At 41.6% G+C, this 8,456-nt stretch overlaps 1 pseudogene; it reads left to right on the top strand.

The window, feature by feature from the left end:
• Window positions 1–1,040: 1,040 nt before the first annotated feature.
• Window positions 1,041–1,488, top strand: LOC106558646 (annotated as a pseudogene).
• Window positions 1,489–8,456: the final 6,968 nt, after the last annotated feature.

Raw genomic sequence — 8,456 nt, 5'->3', positions numbered from 1 at the left:
AGAATAAAATATTTAGGAATGTAATTTAACTAAGGAAGTGAATGACTTGTATGCTGAAAACTACAAAACACTGTGGGAAGAAACTTTAAAGACACAAATAGATGGAAAGACATCGTGTGCTCATAGATTGGAAGGCTCAGTATTGTTAGGATGTTAGGATCAGTACCATTCAGAGTGATCTACAGATCTATTGCAATCCTTATCAAAATCCAAAAAGTATTTTCCGCAGGAATACAAAATGCCATCCTAAAAACCATATGGAATCGATCTCAAGAGGTCCCAAATAGCCAAAGTAACTATTTTCTGCTGAATTATGTATCCCCCCAAATTCCTATGTTGAAGCTCTTTCTTCTCCCCAACACCACCCCCCCCCCCCAACACACACACATAGCTCAGAACGTAACTGTATTTGGAGATAGGACCTTTAAAAAGGTGATTAAGTTAAAATGAGGCCTTTGGGTGGGCCCTCGTCCAATCTTACAGATGTCCTTATAAGAGGAAATTAAGATACAGACGCACACCAGAGATGTGCATACTGAGAGGAAAGGCCCAGTGAGAACAGACCAAGAATGGGACCATTTGAAAGCCAAGAAGAGAGGCCCCTTAAGAAACCAAACCTGCAGACACCCTGACCTTAAACTTCTAGCCTTCAGAACTGTGGGAAAATAAACGTCTGCCACCCAGTCTGTGGCACTTTATTATAGTCACCCTAGCAAACTAATGCAGCAAGCCTGAAAAAACAAAGTTAGAGAGGTCTCACAGTCTCTGATTTCAAAACTTAGTACAAAGTTGCAGTAATCAAGAGTGTGGTACTGGCATAAGGACAGATAAACAGACCGATGGAGTAGAATCAAGAGCTCAGAAAGAAGCCTGCAGATCCAGGGTCACAAGACTGTCAACAAGGGTGCCAAGACCATTCAACTGGGAAAATGTCTCTCCAACAAATGGGGTTGGGAAAACTGGATATCCCCACACACAAAAATTAAAGTTGGATCCTTACCTTAAACCACACAAAAATAGCTTTCATCTGAGCTGCCAACATGCCATGCAGATTGAGGAAGACCCAGAAACGTCGGAGCCACTGGAGCTAGGACCACGGCTGCTTCAGCAAACGCTGGAAGCAGCCAGGAGGCCGGGGTGATGCTGGCGGCACGCATTACCACAGGATCAAGTTTGACAAGTAGCACCCGTTACTGTGGAAAAGTCAGTATGAGGCATTACCGCTAACAGAGGAGCCAGAGCTTCTGCTAAACCATCAACCTTGAGAAACTGTGGACCTGGGTCAGCAAGCAGGCAAGGGTGGATGCTTCCACAAGGAAGCCTGGAGCTGCTCTGAACACTGATGTGGTGCAATCAGGCTACTGCAAAGTTTTGGAGAAGGGAGAGCTCCCCAAACAACCTGCCACTGTGAAGGCCAAATTCTTCATCAGAAGAGCTGAGGAGAAGATTAAGTATTGGGGGGTGGGGGCCTGTGACCTGGTAGCTTGAAACCACATAGAAGGAAGTTCATGCAACACTAATGCAACAAGCGGGGGAAAATACAAAAATGAATTTAAAATGGATCCAAGATCTAAATGTAAGACCTTAAACTATAAACTCTTAGAAGAAAACAAGGGAAAAGTTTCATCACGTGGAGTTGGCAAATATTTCTTGGACATTATACCAAAAACGTGAGGAATATAAGTAAAAATCGACAAATAGGACATCAGATTAAAAACTTCTGTGCATCAAAAGACACAACTGACATAATGAAAAGACAACCTACAACGTGGAAGAAAAATATTTGCAAATCATGCATTTATAAGTATGATTTCTACATAGTAGAATCTTAAAGCACCTACAACTCCACAACAAAAACCCAGTAACTCAAAAATATAGACAAAGCATCTCCATGTTTCTCCAAAGATACACAAAACAGCCAACAACAATCTGAAATGATGCTCAGTATGACTTACCTTATTGTTAGCAAAATGTAATATACCCAAATGAGCTATCACCTCACAAAACAGAAATCAAGTGTTGGTGAGCATATGGAGAAATGGAAACCCCTGTGCAGGTGGTGAGAATGTAAAATGGTGTGGCCTCCAGGAAAAAAAATGATGGTGGTTTCTCAAAAATTTAAAAATAGAATTGCCATATGATGAAGCAACTCCACTTCTGGGTATAAACCCAAAAGGACTGAAAACGGGGTCTCAAAGAGGTATTTGTCGTACATGGGTTTTCACAGTATTACTCACAAAAGCGTAAAGATGGAAGCAATCCAAATAAATGTCCATTGGCAGATATATGGATAAAGAAAATGGGGAACATACACACAAAGAATTATTATTCAGCTTAAAAGGAAGGAATTCTGACGCAGGCTACAACACGGATGAATCTCGAGGGCATTATGCTGAGATCAGCCAGTCACAGACAAATTCTATGAACCACTTATACGAGGTACCTAGAGTAATCAAAGGTACAGAAACGAAGTAGAATGGGAGTTGCCAAAGGTTGGGTGGAGGGTAAAACGGAGACTTGTTTAATGGGTACAGGGTCTCAGTTTTGCAAGGCCAAAAAGTTCTAAAGATTGGTTACGTAACCACTGTGAACCCATTTCAACTTCGGCCAATGAGCCTTGCAATATAATCACTGTGAAATAAGAATATTAAGGACACAGATCAGAATGGATACTGAATTTCCATGTATTTACTGCATTCTTTTAAAAATGTTGACCATTACATAATCTGCAAACTGACAAGACATCTAATTTTTTTTTTTTTTTTTTTTGGAACTTATAATGGATCCATTCTTTTGTAAAAGTTAAGGTTTTTAATGGGTAAGAAGACTAGGTGGGAATAAAGCTCACTGCTGTCCATCCTGGGAATCTATCCCTGTGGCTATCTGGTTATTTGTTCACCAAACCATCTTTCCCTCCTTCTTGGGCACACAGCTGGACCTCGTTTCCCAGCCTCCTCTGCAGTTAGGTGTGGTCGCAACTGTGTTCTGGCCTGTGGGCACGCTGGAAACATGCCATCCCCAGGCCGGAGCCATAAAACTCTCCCAGGTGCTACCTCTATTCATCCTCTCAGGAAGGGCCTGGGGCGTGCACAGCTGGGCTGAGAGCCCTTGGGGAAGGCTGCCAGGCCAGGTACACATACACCAATCCTTCAGCAAGAAATTCTTATCATGATAAGCCTTCAAAATGATGCATTTTTAAAATGCGAAATTTGTCATGGTTGTTAGTCGTGGTTGCCCTCTAAACAACTTTATGCCGTGTTATACAGGGATGTACATGATTAACAAAACACACACCCTGCTGAGTAGTAGAGGTTCATTACTGTCACACAGAGTATCCACCTAGGCCCAATCTTCACCGAGTTGGGGACCCATAACTACGTACTCCTGGCTTTGTGAGCGATCACATCTTGCATATATATTTGCTCATATGACACTCCCAATTGATCCACACAAACCAACCTTCGTCAATATTATATGGAAAGACACTGAACACAATGATTGCATCATTCAGGATGTGATTAGCTGGATTCTTTACATTGTGAATGCATCTCAAGAACCCTCTAGAAAGATTTTGAACTTTTAAAAAATGCATGGAATAGTCTTAAAATTTTCATCGGTACCTTCTCAAAACTAGATGACAGCAGCCGGTAATGGATTAAACACATACACTCACGCACACTTTTCTTCAACCACATTGCAGACCTCACACAATTAGAAGGACAAAATGTGTTTCAAACAATACGAAGCAAAAACTGGTTGGAAAGAATCTAACAAGATTTCAGCCAGGAATGAATTATAAGCATCCAACTCTATTGGCGTAGGCAGTGGTCCATCACGGACTATAACAGGGGTCCTGTAAGTTCATACTTGGTGTCCACCTCGGAGCCACTGGCACCCCCAGTGAAAAGCAGCACAAGGAAAGCTATGACCAAAGGCTGCTGGGGGCTTCACATACAGCACCAGGTTTACCAGGAAGGTAGAAAGACAGGATGAGTCAGCCCAGACTAAGTGAATACACAGAGTAATCCCTTACAAATGTCTCCTTGAGGAGTTGGCTTCATTTGATACAAATAAATCTATTGGATTTATCATTACTTGTATTTCACTGAAAAAAGAGTGAGTTGACCCAGATGACAGTACTAATATAAATGTTGGAGAAAATATGGCAACACTGGCGAGAGTGATGAATGACCCAAGTTTGGGAAATACTATCCTAAGTGCTATAAATAATCAAATCATCTCTCAGATAGAAGCACTAGAGTGAATATTAAAATAATTAAGTGATTCTGGGAATCTGTAAAGAAAGAAGAGAATTAACGTTTGTTTTAAATTTTTGGATTGCGGTTTGTAGGACTCACTTTTCTTCACGATTTAGCTTAATTCCTGGCTGAGATGCTACAGGTTAACTCTTTTACTGACTCATTTTTTATGGTCTCAACCAACTTCAGCTTGGGCATCCTGAACTCAATGCCTGAAACATGGAGGTCTGAATGTTTTAACTTTCTTATTTTTCAATAATGAGCAAAATGTAAGTTTCAGCATCTATATATAAGTTGCCATCTGTTGGTAAGAATATATTTATATGAATATATTGAACAAGGACACAGAGTTGAGTTGCACGTGCAAAAAAATTCCTAAGATTTAAAAAATTAATTAGTTGCTACCTATTATGACCTGCAATACGAATATACATTTATACACATATATAAATCTGGTCACACCAATACTCAAGCACAAACCTGATTTCTAATTGTTACCTAGAACCATAGGCTGGCATTTAACACTAGCAAATAACACCAAGATATTATATTACATTACATAGTGTGTGACAACATAATTAAAAAACCTTTTGTGGAATAAAATAATAAATCATATGCATTTCCTTAAGCAGAATATGACCAATTACATACCTCATTATGAAATTAAAACTCAAATTAAATAACTGGGATGAGAAGATGGTTTGGTAAAACTATAGATCATAAACATCGTGAAGAGCACCAGGGATCGCCTCCAGGGAGGCAATGCCATGGGCTGCAAAGCTTGGTGACTGTGGAATCAGAGACGGGTCCTGCTCCTAGATATGCCATAACTTGCCAGCACACTCAGCAAGTCAGAAGTTCTTTGAGCTTCAGTTGCCAAAATTTTTAAATGGGGAAAATGAATGAGCCAATCTCTGAGAAAACTGAAACACCTCTTAACAGTTCATGCTTCTATGAAAAATAGAGAAATCACAACCAGCAACAAGCCATAAATAAAAAATCACAAAGGGGTGGGCTACGATGTGTTATTCGTATCCAATACACAAACATTACATTCTGACTCAATCAAATACTGAGTTTAATGCATAAAGTCATTGCTCATCACTTTCTATACTTTGAATATCAACACCGTCTAAATATTTTTAGTGGAATCCTCATTTGATTCCAAGTATTTTTTTCTGTCCTCCACCCTTACTATACGCCCAGGCTTCTTGTCTTCTGTTATCTCTATGAAGTTATATTTAAATTAATAGATACTTACTGAATGGGCACCATTTCCAGGAAGGGAAATGTCTCACTTCCTGTGAAGAGGTAGGAAAAAGAGGAAGAACGAAATTCTGTCCCTATGTAGAGTTGACCTATGGGTCAGAGAAAGAGGTTAAACTCTCATTATGCTTGGCAAAATATGAGAGAAAAATTGAAATAGCAATAAAGAAGGGCACCTGGGTGGGTCATTCAGTTAAGCATCTGCCTTTGGCTAAGGTCATGATCCCAGGACCCTGGGATCAAGTGCCGCATCAGGCTCCCTGCTCAGTGAGGAGTCTGCTTCTGCCTCAACACCCCTTCACCCCTGCTCACACTCTCTCTTGCCTCACGCTTGCTCTCTCAAATTTTTAAAATAAAATACCAATAAAAATAGGCATTATTCACTCCATTCTTATTAGTTTATCTTTGTTATTTCTAAACATTATCCTACACATATACATCAACTTACTAAGAGACCCTGGACCAGGCAGTGGTTTAATATGCAAGTGTCAAATCTACCCATTTAGTTTCCTGGTTTCCCGTACCAAAAAGTGTCTCTAAAACTACCATTTGACAAAAGGCTAAAGTTGAACTACCAGTTTTATCATTGCAAAGCAAAATAATTTATTTCTATTGCAGTACCCAGTGACAAGTGAACATTTACATTCTAATAAGTGATCTACCGGTGTCTCTGAGAATTACTCAATGTAGGTTAAGCAGGCCATCTCTCAGATTTGAGGTTTATCAAGCTAAACTTGACTCTTACCATTTCTTGTATGTATACTTTGAATCTGATCTGATTCAAACTCAAATCAGATCTGAGCTGTGCCTCATTTCTCAAGTGTTGTCTTGCCTATAGAGGGACTGGATGCACAAAGGAGTCAGGGCAGACCCAATCTGACTTTCACAGCAGTTCCAGGAACCAACTTCCAGGGAAGCTGGTGGAGTGGGAGGACCCTAAGCTGCCTCTATCTCATAGACACAACTAGGTAACGGCCAGGTTAGTATAAATAACCCAGAAAGCAATCCAAAGACTGACAGGATAGACTCTCCACACCCAAATGTAGAGAAGAGGCCACAGTGAAGAGGGTAGGAAGGGCAGAGACAAGGCTGGGAGCTAAACGGACCTGTAGGGCTGTCCCACAGGAAGGAGGGACCCCACGGGTGTAGAGAGGGGGAGAGAAGCAGATTCTCATACCAGTGAGCCTGCATGAGAAGCATGAATCCCCATAATGTTTGGCCTTGAAAACCAAGGAGCCAAATGTCTCTGAGTTCTTACAATCAGCAGCCACCCAGAACTTTAAAAATCAGCAGGCTCAGCTCTGGGAGAGCAGAGGCTGAAATCCTCACCCTTAAAGAGACGGCACAGCAAACAGCCCCACAGACATACAGCATGGAGGCAGCAGTTTGAAAAATACCTGGGGCAGACAGGAGAGAGATTTGTTTGCTAATCTCAGAGCATGTGCTGGAGGAGCTGGGATCTTTGGGAGATTTCTCCAGGAACAAAGAAGCGGGGAGGTGCCATATCTCCTGCAGCCCAGTCTAGACACGTGGATGCCTGTGAGGACCAGGATGTCAACACTTTCTACCTAACTTGCTAACACCATGTCCCACCCACATGGTCTCCTGCAGATACACTCCCTCCAGCCAGGTCTGCAGCACAAGACTTGCTAACAACACAAACCCACCCCTTACTCTTCCACCTGGTACACTTCTGAAGATCCATTCCCTTTACCTGACCTGCCTTGACCCTTTCCCACAGGGGACCAGTGCATATGTTGCTGGAACTATGTGCACCAATACTGTGTTCTTCTGCAAATGAACCCCCTCCACTTAATCCTGTCTGGAGCACTAGGATACAGTGCCACACGGCTGGCAGTGTGCAAGCAGTGCTGATAGAGGCCAGTACCACTCCAAAGTGACTCGTGCCCAAGGGAGAGAGGGTAACCACACACACCAGTCTGACTATAGCCCCAGTAGTGGTGCTGGGGGCAGACATCTGATCTGACTGCAGGCCCCATTCAACAATGAATACTTCTCAGGGGACAAGACTGGGAACACATCCAGAAAGTTCTGTGCTACTATATCTCTATGCTACTTTATCTCCAGAGATACTGTGTATCTCTGGCCAATACCTGGTCTAACTCATTAAGTTACTTAAGCCTAACGTGGTCCCACAATGACCCACTAACACAGAGACCAATCCCTGCCCACGACAGCCAGAGAACCATTGCAGATGACTAAAGTGTCGGGTTCTAGAGAACTGGAGACATTGCACTGCAGGACACTACAGGACCTCCTCTTCTTAACATCACTACTTTCAAGAGCAGGAGACATAGCTGAGTTTTCTAATACAAAGAAACAGACCGAGAGTTAGACAAAATGAGGAGACAGAGGAGTGTGTCCTAAATGAAAGAACAGGAGTAGAAAATTTATTTTAAGGACTAATAGCTGAAAACTTCCAAATTTGGGGAAGGAAACAGAAATCCAGACCAAGAGGCACAGACAGCCCCCAACAAAATTAACCCAAGGAGGTCCACAGCAAGACACCTTGTAATTAAAATGGCCAAAAGCAGTGATAAAGAGAAAAATTTTAAAGCAGCAGGAGAAAAGCAGTTACATACAAGAGAAACCTCGTAAGGCTATCAGTTCATTTTTCAGCAAAAATTTTGCAGGCCAGAATAGAGTAGCATGATACATTCAAAGTGCTGAAAGTAAAAAACCTACAGCCAAGAATAATGTATCCAGTAAGGCTATCATTCAGAATAGAAGGAGTTGAAGAGTTCCCCCAGACAAACAGAAGCTAAAGGAATTTATCACCACTAAACCAATTCTATGAGAAATGTTAAAGGGGACTTTTTGGGTGAAAGGGAAAGACAGTAAGGAGTAAGAAAAGTAGGAACCACAAAGCAGTAAAAATAAGTATATCTACAACAATCAGTTAACGGATTC

The sequence above is a fragment of the Canis lupus genome, chromosome 3 (genome assembly GCF_011100685.1).
Source record: "Canis lupus familiaris isolate Mischka breed German Shepherd chromosome 3, alternate assembly UU_Cfam_GSD_1.0, whole genome shotgun sequence".
NCBI classification, from domain to species: Eukaryota; Metazoa; Chordata; class Mammalia; order Carnivora; family Canidae; genus Canis; species Canis lupus.
This window is presented reverse-complemented; position numbering and strand designations above follow the sequence as displayed.